This window comes from Ochotona curzoniae, unplaced genomic scaffold (assembly GCF_017591425.1).
Source record: "Ochotona curzoniae isolate NIBS_2020 unplaced genomic scaffold, NIBS_Ocur_1.0 scaffold_4763, whole genome shotgun sequence".
NCBI classification, from domain to species: domain Eukaryota; kingdom Metazoa; phylum Chordata; class Mammalia; order Lagomorpha; family Ochotonidae; genus Ochotona; species Ochotona curzoniae.
In genome coordinates, this window is record NW_024467123.1 from 338,858 (window position 1) to 351,836 (window position 12,979).

The window sequence follows — 12,979 nt, forward strand, 5'->3', positions numbered from 1 at the left end:
CCGGAGCCCATACGGGTGGCTGGCACTTACAGGAGCAGCATTAGCCTGTTGAGCCACTGGCCCAGCCCCAGGACCCTCTGTTTTTAGGGATGGACCCAGTGGCTGATGTTATTGTTTTCAAAAGTGTCTTGAATACCTCCATGCCTCAGAAAAAAATTTTATTTTATTTTCATTTCACTCTCCACAAGCTTTCCAAAGTCTCGTATTTTGTTGTCCTATTTCCTTTCTTTTTTTAAACTTCACTTTGAGACTTCTTTGGCTCGTGGATTATTTGATATCCAGGTGCCTACAGTGCACATGCTCGGAGGTTTCTCTCCTTGTGGTCATGTGATCTGTAGCTTGATGGCTTGATGGTCAGAGCAGAGCAGCCATCATGGTATGTATTACTCTAAATCACTCGCTCCAGTCTCAGTTGATGTACTTCTTTCTGACCCTGCTCCTTGTTTAATGTGCCTGGGAAAGCAGCGGAAGATGTTTCAAATGCTTGGGCCCCTGCACCCACGAGGGAGACTTTGAAGAAGCTCCTGGCTTCAGCTTGGCCCAGCCCAGGCCATTGCAGCCATTTGGGGAGGAACTAGAAGATGGAAAAAAAATCTGTCTTTCACCTTGTTACGGAGAGCGACAGATGACAGATCACAGCAGGCATCAAGTGTGGGATGGAAGGAAGGAGTCTCATTAGTCGAGCTTGGCGACGGTGGCACCTGTTACACCCCAGGAACCACTGCCCCGCCTGGCTGAAGTCAGGGGTTCTTTAGCTCCCATGGACACACGGTAGCCAGAGATTTTCCAATCAACTCAAGTGGTGCGTGTTACAAATCATGAAATAATCCAATCAACTTGTACCTTAGCCGGTCAGTGAGCAAGTGTGTTTATAGCAGCAGATCGCTGTGGTTAACCACGCTGGAAACCTAGCCGGGGCGACGGCTCCATTCTGTCCTCTTAAAATATCATATCTGCTCATGTCACAGGGTGCCATCAGCCGGCTGCACCCTGTCACAGTCTCTGTATATAAATGCCTATCAAATAAAAATATATCTTTAAAAAAAAGAAAAAGAGGAGAGAGAGAGAGAGAGAGAATCTTCCACATTCTGTTTCATTCCCCAACTGGCTGAAATGGGCTGAGTTGTGCTAGACCCAAGTCTGAAGCTGCGGTAGGCCTCCCACGCGTGCGTCAGGGAGCCAAGCACCTGGGCCATCTTCCACTGCCTTCCCAGGTGCATTAGCTGGGAACTAGATTGGAAGCAGAGCAGCCAAGACTCAAACCGGTGCTGATATGGATGCCAGCACCACAGGTAGTGGCTTAACCCGCTGTGCCACAACCCTGGACCCAGCTCCACTGATTTTTGCTTCTGTGCACGCCTATTTAGAATTGTCGTGATTTCCTGACACATCAATTCATCATTACATGATTTTGTGTGTGTGTGTGTCTCTACTAGTTCTCTTTGATTTGAAGTCTACTTTATCAGAAGGTACAGCCACTGTGGTTTTATAGAAATTAATACTTGCATGAAACTTCCTTCAGTCTTCCTGGGTCATTGAATTTCAAGTGAGTTTTTTGTAACTCATACGTAGTTAAAGTGTATGTGTGTTTAATCTGCCGTTTTCATGTCTTTGTGCGTGTGCTTCTTTGTACAACTACGTTTAAAGAAATCATTTTAATATCTTAGAATATTACCTGAGATGGAGTTGTAATGGACAGATCTCCATTGAAAAAATATTTGTTTATTTTGGAAGGTAGAGTGAGAAAGAAGGGGAACGGGAGAAAGAGAGTGCCCCCTCCCTGATTCACTTCCCAGATGGCTGCAATGGCCTGAGCTGGGCCAGGCTGAAACCAGGAGCCAGGAGCTTCTTCCAGGTCTCCCACACGGGTGCAGGGGCCCAAGGCCTTGGGCTGATCTTTGCTGCTTTTCCAGTCGCATTAGCAGGGAGCTGGGTCCGAAGGTAGAATGTTGAGATCCCGGCCTCGTTTTGTGTGCTGGGGTCCCAAAGATCCTCTGATTCCAGGGCTCTCTGCTCTGTGGGAATCTCATCTGTTCAGCTTGGGAAGTGTTCCAAGAGGCTCTTTCTGTCTCTGTTGTGGCTGCTTCATGGGTCGAATGATCCTTCCGAGGCTGACACGCCTGGGCATGTGAAAGAGAGAACAGTCCCAGGCCAGGCACTTGTTGGGATGTGACACCGTCCTTGAGTGACCTTGCCCAGCGTGTCCGACTGCTTCTGGGCGGGAGAGAGGCAGTACTGGTCCGCAAGCAGGTGGGCATGTCTCCTACCAGTCCCTGCGGGTAAAAGCCCAAAATTGTCCCCCCATCCCTCACCCCCAAGCTCCACTGCTGGAGCCTTTTACCTCATGCCACAATGAGCAGATCCTGGGCGAGAGACATCACCCTGCAAGGTACCTGTTCTCTGAGCATGCGCTTCAGCAGCCAGGGCTGTTAAGTACAGCGAGAGTGCACAATGGGGACCGGGCTTCAGCTGCACAGAGCTGCCCTGCCAACCATGATCCCCCAGGGTGAGGGCACTGGGGCCTTGTGGGAGGGCAGGGCCACCGTCTCAGCAGGTTGGGTCCAAGCCAGAGTACTACACTCAGAGTGGCCAGGCTGGGGACGTCCTTCCGTTGTCCCCACTCCTGAATGCAAACATCTGTAACTCTTGTCCCGTGTCTGCTCACATTTTTGGGAGCGGGTCGCTTTTGTCTCGAGTTTTACACGTTCCCAGATGGAGAAAAATGGTGACGCAGGATGGATCCTGAAGTCTCACCTGCGCCTGATCTGCATGACACAATTTGGGAATGTAAAAAAATTTGATTTGTGTTTTATTTGAAAGAGCGAGAGAGAGAGAGAGAGAGAGAGAGAGAGATATCTTCCATCTGCTAGTTCACTTCCCAAATGTTCACACTAGCCAGTCAAGCTGGGCCAGGCCCAAGCCAGGATCCATCCAGGTCTCCCACGTGAATGACAAAGATCCATGAATTAATTATCAGCACCGATGCCTCCTCCCAGGTTGGGCCTTGGCAGGAAGTTGGATTGGATGCCGAGGGGCTGCCATCAGAGAGCCAGGCCCTGCTACTGCGATGTGGGTATCCCAAGCAGTGACAAATGCCCACCCCCACCATTTGAGGCTTTTGAGCCAGTAAGGCTGCGGGAGGATTTGGATTTTGACACCGTAATGGGTTGCTACATTTGGACGAGATCAGGCGCGTTCAGGGTGGTATGGCCGTAGACGGGTTGCTACATTTGGAAGCGCTGAGACTGTTGTACACGGGTGCATGTGGGAACCCTCCCCAAAATACCCATGCTATAATCCCAGAACATGCATGCTCAATGGCAAACATTGCAGGTGTCCTTCAGGGATGGTCTAGGATTCTTGGGTGGTAATGCCAGGAAGAAGATAAGAGAGAGAAGCATGCCCAGGGCTCAAGCTGATGAGCTGACCACCAGCCAGGAAATGAGAGCTACCTATGGAAGCTGGAAAAAAGCAAGGAAACAGGTTCCCACCCACAGCCCCTGGAAGGAACCTTCATCTTTGCCCTTTGAGACCAATTCTGGACTCGTGTCCTCTAGAACTGGGACAAACGAGCTCGCTGCTTGGTAAGTCACCAAACCTGTAACCATTTGTTTCTGCAAGCAGAGAAAGAACTGAGTGGCGAGGTGGGAGAGACGCCTGTGGTTCCAGGAAAGGACTGGACCTCCTTTGGCCACCTCTGGGGCTGGCTCGGGGGCAGCAAAACGCAGGACCTGGCCGCCACCGCCGCCTCCTTTTGGCAAGGGGACCCAAGACTCCTGTACTTGTCCTCAATTCCTGGGATCCATGCTCCTTCAGTTCCCACCTGTCTGAATTCTCCTTCCATGGCCTCTGGCCTGAGTCTGAGGGGTTAAAAGTTTCATGTGGAGGAAAGGGGCAAAGAAAATGAGTGAGCCATGGCGGCGTGAGGCTGAAAATCTCCAACTTACCTGTGTTTATGCAAAACTGTTGGTCTTGACATGTTGACCCAGGCTTCTTGGAAACATCCCCATGGTTCCAGGGTTTTTCTTTGCCATTACTTCATGCATCTCACTCCATTCTAGGACCAATCTCCTTCTCCCTGAAACACACTCCACCTGCTGCTGTTTCTCCCAGCGAGAGTCTTTTAACTGTAAATTCTCCCAGTCTTCGCCTGAAATGTTCTTCTCTGGCCTTTTCCTTTCATTTTAAAGAATGACGTATTTGTTTGAAAAGCACAGTGACAGAGAGAGGAGATACACAAGCAGAGACCCTGCATTCACAATGGCCAGAGCTGAGCTGATCAGAAGCCGGGAGCCATGAGCTTCTTCCTGTCTTCCATGTGGGTACAAAGACCCAAGCATTGGGGGCCATCCTCTGCTGCTTTTCCAGGCCACAGGCTGGGAAGTTGATTGGAAATGGAGCAGCCGGGGCACGAACCCATATGGGATGCCAGCACTGTAGACAGGAGCCTGTGCTTCCTATACCACCGTTCTTCCTTTTAAACGATAGTGTGTTTAATGCAGAACTCTGCTTCTCTCCTCTCTTTACAAATGCAGGTCTGTTTTCTTCCGTTGTCTCTTCATATGTCTGCTGTGGACAAGGTATGTTCTTCCAGTGGTGACCGGCTGTTTCCGGTTGGTGTTAGAACGTTTGGCTTGAGCTTGTGGGAGAGGTTGCTGACTGCCGCCCTTGCTCCGTGTTGACCGCTCCTGCCTGCCTGCCTGCTAGCACACAGCCTTCTGAGCTTTAGCTGCGTGGAGGCTAACACGCTGAGAAATGCTTTTCCCTGCCTAGACTGAGGCAGAAGGACAGGCTTCTGCTCGCGTGTCTTTCGGCAATGCAACCTGCTCCCTGCCAGGCATCTTCATTGTGGAAGCCATTGCCAATTTGGTCCTTCCAGAGCAGTCAAACCAATATGCCAATCCCAATGGCAGCTGCGCACCACACATCGCATTACGGCAGTGCTGGGAGCATCCCTCCCTCAGACACACACACACACATACACACACACACACGCTCAAAGCCACACATGCCCACATATGTGCTTGCACATGCACACAACAGACTTGCATACACATTTTAACCTCAGTGTCTGGGAGGGGCTGGTGGATTCGTTCCAGAACACTGCAAATGCCAGCATCCGTGGATGCCCAAGTCCCTTCCATCAAATGGTGTGGTATTTGCATATAATCTGCATATCATGCTCCTATATACTTCCCATCCTCTCAGGATGCATTCATTAATGCCCGATGCAATGGCACTGCTTTGTAAAAAGTGGATGCACTGTCTTTAGGGACTCAGCGACAAGAAAAGGCATGTCTACAGTTCAGACAGCTTTTCTTCTCTGAGTACTTTTGCTCCATGGTTGATTGAATTTGCAGACCCAAACCTGCGCATGTGGGAGGCAGACTGCAACCTGAAGGTCACGGCTGTATTGGTGGTGGGTCTGCTCCTGGGGACAGCGTGGCCACTCCTGGTGGTGGGTCTGCTCCATATGGCAGTGTCCGTGCTCCTGGAGGTGGGTCTGCTCCTGGGGACGATGTCCGTGCTCCTTCAGGTAGGTCTGCTCCATACGGCAAGGCCCGCGTTCCTGGAGGTGGGTCTGCTACTGGGGACAGCATGGGCACTCCTGGTGGTGGGTCTGCTCTATATGGCCGCGTCTGTGCTTCTGGAGGTGGGTCTGCTCCTGGGGAAGCTGTCCGTGGCCTGCAGGTGGGTCTGCTCCATAGTGGACAGCATCTGTGCTCTTGGAGGTGAGTCTGCTCCTGGGGATGGTGTCTGTGCCCCTGCATACTGCTGAGGTCACGTCTGGACCCAGTGGAACCAGGGCCACTGACCTCCCAGGGAAGGCGGAGGCAGTCTTCCCTTCTCTGTGCTGCCCTCCTCCCTATCATTAGCTGAAGTGATGCATGAAGGAGGAGCTGTCAGCATTGCCTGCTGACCTTGGCAGAGGAAATGCATCTCCCTTCCTTTCTTGGAAAAGGAGCTGGAAGGAGGCCTGGCAGATGCACAAGTCCTTGCCAGCAGTTCCGAGGCCAGCTCCACTGCCCCTGGTCAGTTCCATCACCATCCCCTTGAGATGGGCGCCAGGGCTCTGAGCTGTGGGTGCACAAGCAGCTTCGGCAGTGCCAGGAGGACGTCCTTGGACAGAGAGGAGTGAGTGACAGGTGCAGCCTCCAGCAGCGGCCTTGGGTGCACAATAAGCAATGCATGTTGCACTTCCTGAGGCCTCAAGCAGAGCAAAGAGGAGCCTGTGAGGAGAATCTGAACCCAGGCTGCTGCCCCGAGACCCCCCACCCCTTACACCCTCTTGCACACCTGTCAGGAGGCACTCCAGCTGCACCCCTGCAGCTCTACCAGGAGGTATCGGCCTTGCTGTTCTCATGCCCCAACAGCTGCTGCCTCTGTGAGGAGCCCTCTTCCTGAAGAAAAGGAATTGCATGCTTTGGCGGGGTCGGGGGAGGTACGTGGATGTTTGTGCTTTTACAGACATGATGTGTGTGTGTGTGTGTAATTGTGTGTGTTGTGGATGTGTGCATGTGTGTTTAGGCAAGGTGGTGAGGTGTAAAAAGTGGTGAATGACAGACTCTAGTTCCACCCGTCAGCAGAGCAACCTCGGGGTCTTTGCACAGGCCAGTCCTGCCCGGAAGAGTCCCAGTGCTCCTTGTCCCACTGCATTCCAGTTTGCAGTTCAGCAGGATTCTCCTGTACTCTGCCCCGTGTCTGGGTTACAGAGGACTTGTCTCCGCTCCCCGTCTGCACAGCTTGCCCCCTCATTTTGCACCTGCTTTGACGCACATGTTGATGCATTTGGATAAAACAAAATGCAAACTATACACAGGGAAGGATCTCGGCAATGCAAATATAGTCCCCCCCCAACACACACACACACACACACACACACACACACACACACACACACACACACACACACACAAGCAGTAGTGCAGTGGGCACCCCAGCCTTACATGCACTTAACGATTAGAATAGTTCCGGTAGTTTGTTGCCTGCTGCTGCCTGATCACATTGCCCGGCACCCCCCCCCCCCCCCCCCCCCCCCGCAGAGAGACGAGCGCTGATAAACAGCCCTGCTCACCGCTCCAGGACATAATGAACCTGATGCCGCTACAATCCTATTATATGTATTCCTCAGTGAGGCTCTGTCTCCATGCAGTTTCGCGGATGCATCCACGTGGTGCAGGTGGCTGTAACTCATCCATTTGCCCTGCCATGCAGCGTGTATTCCCTCACACACATGCATGTCTGTTGCTCCTGGGCACGTGGATTGCTTTCATCTTTCCTGTAGAGCGAGTCCTGTGTGTGTCCTGAGGGCTGCCCCGGCAGGAATTTCTTGGGTGGGGGGTCTGTTTTTATCTCTAGGGAGAGGGAGTGATGGCCTGCAGAGCACTCAGGGAAGCCTACATGTTTCTTGGTTCACCATTGCCAAACTGGGATTGACAACTTCTGATACTTACTTATTCATTTTCATCTATCGAGAAGGTGGAGAGTCGGATGTTTCCCCATCGCTCAGAAAAACCCCAGCAAACTGGCTGAGTCAGGTCAAAGCCAGCATCCAGGATGCAGGAACTCAACTTAGGTCTCCCACAAAGCTAGCAGGGACCCAAATACTTCAGCTATCCAAGGTACACATTACCCAGGAAGCTCAGCAGCAGCTCTTGAACTTGAACCCAGTCCATGCAATTTGGGATGCAGGTGTGGCAAGGGTCAGCTTACTGCTGTGCCAAATCCTCAACCCATAACATCATTGATCCCGGCAAGCTCTCTCTCTTCAAATTTCAAAGCCACTTAAAACCATTGAGTTTCCTGCCGAGCCTGGCTTTGATATTCACCTTCTGGTTCTAAAATACGCCATGTGTGACTTGGCAATGGGGAGACACTCTGAGAAAGATGTCATTGAATACCGTGCACTGAAGTTGTAGGAACTGAGCCAGTTGTACCCAGTGGGACAGCTCTCATCCACACGACCCGGGGAAGGGCCACCCATGGTTGGGCTGTGAGTGGCTATCCTGCTTTATCATCTGAGATTGTATTTCCCGTTTACTCTTTGATGCCCACATTTTTCATGGCAGAATCTCGTCCAGTCTGGCTCTCTTAGTGGAGGTTGAGGAGAAACGCCCATGGAACTTGTTGGGTGTCTGCTTCATGCAGCTGTGCCCCTTCTCTGCTCTCTCCCTCTGCCTCTGTGCTACCTGCTTCAATGGCTGCCTGCTCACCAAGCAAGATCCTGGTGGGATAAAGACCAGTTTTAGAACTTTGCAAAATTAAGGTGGAACTTACTTTCAAATCTTCCATCTAATAACAGGTGAACACTTCAATCACCAATAATGCACAGGCAGCTGAAGAATATTTTTTTGGCTATCCTTCTACTTAATAGCAAATAGGCAAATCAGCTGCTTTCCGTGTACCAGGCACTGTTTCGATCTTTATGGGTGCTGTGGCTCAGCTTAATCATCAAAATAGCTACTATGACTGTACCCCAAAACTAAAGCCCCAAGCAATTACATGATGTCCATGTCACACAGCTTGCAAATGTAATAGCGAGTGCATTGTTGGACTCCAGAACCTGCCTTTATCCATCAAGGCAGCAGAAAAGCATGTTTGGATGCCACTTGCACGGGTCATAGCCCTCAGATGAAAGTGGCCACCAGCTGCATTGTCCTTGTATCCCAGGACCCTGAGGAGCTATAATCATCTGATGCTGAACACCCCCCGACACACACTTCGGGTCATCTGCTCACATTTTTGCTCTTTTACTCAGTCTTGCTCTCAGCACCATTTGAGAATTCACTGCAAATTCCACAGACACTGTACCCTGGCCTGTCTTTTAAATCGAGGATACTGTCTTATGCAACCATAGTGCTTTTAGTTACCTTGACATTGGGTTCGGACGCCACCCAGACATACAGGCCACCTGTTGTGTGTGCAATGGTATTTCATGTGGGTTTGCTGCTCCTTCAGGCTGTGGGCTGTGGGCTGTGGGCAGGAGTGGAGCTCTGTCCTCTGAGAGGCCTGTCCTGTTTCTGGTGCCGCCAACCATTATTTCACAATAAGGCTGCATCAACCCAACTTTTCCATTGTAAGTAAACCTGCTCACACCTTTAAAACGTACAAGTAAGAATCAAGATGGCAGCATAGGATGCATATTCGGGATGATGGAGAATCATTAGGGTGAAGCACAGGGAGCAGATTAGAGGAAAAGATAGGGGTCAGGCAGTTGGCAGAGGGGCAAACCAGTGGCAGGATGGAGCTCACAACACGGAGATTGGGTGCTGGAGTGGGCGCGTTTGTGGCTGATCACACTGAGCTGATCCCACGGGGAGGGCAGTGCCAGCTTCACGTCTTGTAGCAAAGAAACAACAGAACTCACCCAAACTCTGGGACAAATGGAATTAGCTGATATCTGCTGAACCCTTCATCCTACAGACAGAGAATACGCATTTTTTCCATCAGTACATGGAACCTTCTCCAGAATTGACCATGTTACAGGCCACAAAACAAGCCTCAGCAATTTTTTTTAAATCAAAATTATATCATGCATCTTCTAAGACCATCATAGAGTGAAGTTAGAGACCAAAAAGTCAGAACACCCCGAAGACAGTTTTCTTTCTTCCTTCCTTCCTTCCTTCCTTCCTTCCTTCCTTCCTTCCTTCCTTCCTTCCTTCCTTCCTTTCTTTCTTTCTTTCTTTCTTTCTTTCTTTCTTTCTTTCTTTCTTTCCTTCCTTCCTTCCTTCCTTCCTTCCTTCCTTCCTTCCTTCCTTCCTTCCTTCCTTCCTTCCTTCCTTTCTTTCTTTCTTTCTTTCTTTCTTTCTTTCCTTCTTTCTCTTTCTTTTTCCAGGATGACTTTTACACACATGGACACTGAGTAATGTTACTAAATGAACGATGGGCTAGATAGAAAATCAAAGGGGAAATTTAAAAATTGTTTGAAACGAATGAAGCCATAAACACAACATATCGAAACTTATGGGACTCAATCAAGGCAGTGCTAAGAGGAAAGTTCATCTCAATCAGTGCTTATGTCAAGAAACTAGAAAGGCACCAAGTCAGTGAGCTAACCTTACAGCTGAAGGAACTAGAAAAGCAACAGCAAAGCAATCCCAAGATTAGTAGGAAAAAAGAAATCATCAAAACAAGGAAAGAAGTAAACCAAATAGAGACCAAAAGAACTATATGTAAGATCAATGAATCAAAGAGCTTGTTCTTTGAGAAAGTCAACAAAATAGACTCCCCACTAGCCCAACTAATCAAAAAAGGAAGGGAGAAAGTACACATCAATAGCATCAGAGATGAGAAAGGAGATATAAAAACAGACACCTCAGAAATACAGAGAAATGTTAGGAACTATTACAAGTAACTATATGCAAACAAATTAGAAGACCTAGAAGAAATGGATAGATTTTTTTTCTTTTTAAAAAATTTTAAAATTAGGGTAAAAAGGTTCAAGGGCTACAGGAAAAAATGGATAGATTTTTTGTACACATATAATCCACCAAATTGAATCAAGAAGCAATCAACAGTCTAAATAGATCTATAGCATGGACTGAGATTGAATCTGCAATTAAAGCCCTCCCAACCAAGAAAAGTCCTGGACCAGATGGCTTCACTGCTGAATTCTGCCAAGCGTTTCAAGAGGAACTTACCCCAATCCTCCACAAGTTTTCCCAAACAATTAAAAGGGAGGCAATCCTTCCAAACTCTTTCTATGAAGCCAAAATCACCTTAATACCAAAACCATACAGAGACACAACAGAAAAAGAGAACTACAGACTGATATCCCTGATGAACAAAGATGCAAAGACCTTCAACAAAATACTAGCCAACAGGATCCAACAACACATCAGGCAGATCACTCGCCCGGACCAGGTGGGATCATCCCAGGCATGCAGGGATGGTTCAACATTCACATATCAATAAATGTGATACATTACATCAACAAACTGAAAAAAACAAAAACCCACATGATCATCTCAATATATGAAGAGAAGGCATTTGATAAAATCCAACACCACTTCATGCTGAAAACCCTAAGCAAGATAGGCATAGCAGGAACATTCTATACACAATCACAGCAATTTATGAAAACCCAAATGCCAGCATCATACTAAAAGGGGAAAGATTGGAAGCCTTTCCACTAAAATCTGGAACTAGACAGGGATGTGCATGGTCACCACTACTCTTCAATATAGTATTGGAAGTCCTTACCAGAGCTATTAGGCAAGAAAAAGCAATTAAAGGAATCAAAATTGGAAACGAGGAACTGAATTATCTCCATTTGCAGATGACATGATTCTCTACATAGGAGAACCAGAAAACCCAGTCAAGGGAACTCATAAGAGACTTTGGCAGGATAGCAGGATACAAAATTAATGAACACAAATTGATGGCACTAGTATACACAAATAATTCCATGGCTGAGAAGGAAATTGCAAGGACATTCCCCTTTAAAACAGCAGAGAGGAATCTTAAATACCTAGGAATTAAGCTAACTAAATATGTGGAAGATCTCTATGATGAAAATATACACCGTTTAAAAAGGACATAGAAGAAGACTTTGAAAATAGAGAAATCAAGATTGGTAAGATCAACATCATCAAAATCAACCAATCAAAATCCCAAAGGCATTCTTCTCAGAAATAGAAAATAAAATACATACAAAAGTTCATCTGGAAACACAAGAGACCATGAATAGCCAAAGCTATCCTGAAGAATAAAAATCAAGCTGGAGGAATCACAATTCCAGACCTCAAGACATACTACAGAGCAGTGGTTATCAAAACAGTCTGGTACTGGTGCAGAAACAGAGATCAGTGGGACAGAATAGAAACACCAGACGGGAGCCACACATGTATCGTCAACTAATCTTTGACTAGAAAACTGAAAACAATCTAGGGAAAAACCCTGGTCTATTCAACAAATACTGTTGGAACAACCGGACAGCAGCTTGCAGAATTAAGAAGCAAGACCCACAGCTGTCACATTATACAAAAATCAGCTCTAAATGGTTGAAGGATCTACATGTACACGCAGGAACCATCTATTAAATGAAACCATAGGAAACACTCTCCAAGAAATAGGATCAGGGAAAGTCTTCTTCGAAAAGATGCCAAAATCACAGACAGTCAAAGCCAAAGTGAACCAATGGGGACCACATCAAACTAAAAGGCTTCTGTACAGCAAAGGAGACAGTTAACAAAGAAGCAAACAACAGAATGGGAGAACGTTTTTGCACGCTACACAAGTGATAGGGGACTAATATCCAGGATTTACAAATAGCTTCAGAAACCCAGGCACAGTAAAAACAAAACAAAACAACCCTGTGAAAAAATGGGCCAAGAAAATGAACAGATGTTTTTCTTTCTTTTTTTAAAAAGATTTTTTTGGGGGGCGGGGGGGAAGTCAGAAATAGAGAGAGGAGGAGAGACGGAAAGAAAGATCTTCCATCCACTGATTCACTCCCCACGTGGCCGCAATGGCCGGAACTGAGCTGATCTGAAGCCAGGAGTCAGGAATTTCTTCCAGGTCTCCCAAGTGGGTGCAGGATCCCAAGGCTCTGGGCCGTCCTCAACTGCTTTCTCAGGCCACAAGCAGGGAGCAGGGTGGGAAGCGGGGCCACTGGGATTAGAACCAGCGCCCATATGGGATCGCAGTGCATGCAAGGTGAGGGCTTGGATTGCTAGACTATCATACTGGGGCCCAGACCTTTTTCAAGAGAACATACTCAAATGGCTAACAGATATATGAAAAGATGCTCAGGCTCTCTATGTGTCAGGGAGATACAAATGAAAACCACATTGAGGTACCATCTAACTCCAGTGAGGTTGGCCTACATTCAGAACTCTACTAACAAAACCTGCTGGCACGGATGTGGGGGAAAAGATACCCTCCTTCACTGCTGCTGGGAGTGTAGACTCATACAACCACTATGGAAATCAGTATGGAGAGTGCTTGGAGAACTGCAAAAAACAAACCTGCCTTATGA